General features: G+C 40.3%; 1 non-coding gene across 1 annotated transcript; it reads left to right on the forward strand.

Annotated features, from left to right (window-relative positions):
• Window positions 1-760: 760 nt before the first annotated feature.
• LOC123088877 (small nucleolar RNA R71) lies at window positions 761-867 on the forward strand. The gene has a single exon (XR_006442139.1). It is a non-coding gene; the product is annotated as a small nucleolar RNA R71 (small nucleolar RNA).
• Window positions 868-1,118: the final 251 nt, after the last annotated feature.

Consider the following 1,118-nt stretch of genomic DNA (forward strand, 5'->3'; position numbering starts at 1 on the left):
TGCCCCATAGTGAGCTTTCGGGTTCGGAATTGGTTGAGCAGGTAGCCTTGCTTCATTTTCTCCCACTATACTATCCATTTTGCTCACAAGCATCTTAACAGAATCCTTTAAGCCATTAACTTCATTTGTCATCTTGTTCATTAATTCCAACTGCATCTTCATGAATTCCTCCATTCCATTTGGCTGAACATTTTGTTGTTCATTCTGCCTCGGCACTTGAAATTGACTTGGATGATTTGGTGGTCGATTTCCTTGTACTGTCGATCCACTTGCATATGATTGATTGTTCTTGTATGACAAGTTTGGATGGTTCCTCCAAGAAGGATTGTAGCTGTTTGCGAATGGACCTTGACCTTGGGCATAACTTACTTCTGAAATCGATGATCCAATTGCTGAATAGAAGGTACATTCTGTTGAAGGATGACCTGCTTGGCCACATACATCACACATTTGAGGCACACTTACTGAAGCTATAGATGTACCGATGCAATTTGACATGATACTGTCCATCTTCTTGTTCAAAATGTCAATCTGAGCCGCCACACTATCATTTGCAGACACATTATACACACCAGGATGTGGTAGTGCTATTGCTCTTTCACTTGACCATTGGAAATGATGAGACACCATACTTTTAATCAATGCAAATGCTTCATCAAGGGTTTTATTCATGATTCCTCCTCCAGCAGTAGAATCGACAAAAGCTCTGGTCTGAGTAGACAGTCCTTTGTAAAAGGTTTGTAACACCAGCCATCTTTCTAAACCATGATGAGGACACATTCTGATTAAAGAGTTAAATCTTTGCCATGCATCATACAAACTTTCTCCATCATATTGAGTAAACCTTGTTAACTTGTCCCTGTATTCGGCAGCTTTTGTGGGTGGAAAGTATCTGTCAAGAAATGTCTACAATAAGGTCTCCCAAGTATCTTTCAGATGTTCAAGCAATGAGTGAAGCCATACTCTTGCTCCATGTCTCAAGGAAAATGGGAATAGTGATAATCTGATAGCACTCGGTGAAAGTCCATTTTGCTTGAGGGTGTTACAATACTCCAAGAAAGTCCTTATATGCTCATGTGGGTCTTCTAAAGCTGTTCCACCAAATCTGGACTATTGTA

This window comes from Triticum aestivum, chromosome 4A (genome assembly GCF_018294505.1).
Source record: "Triticum aestivum cultivar Chinese Spring chromosome 4A, IWGSC CS RefSeq v2.1, whole genome shotgun sequence".
In the NCBI taxonomy this organism is placed as follows: domain Eukaryota; kingdom Viridiplantae; phylum Streptophyta; class Magnoliopsida; order Poales; family Poaceae; genus Triticum; species Triticum aestivum.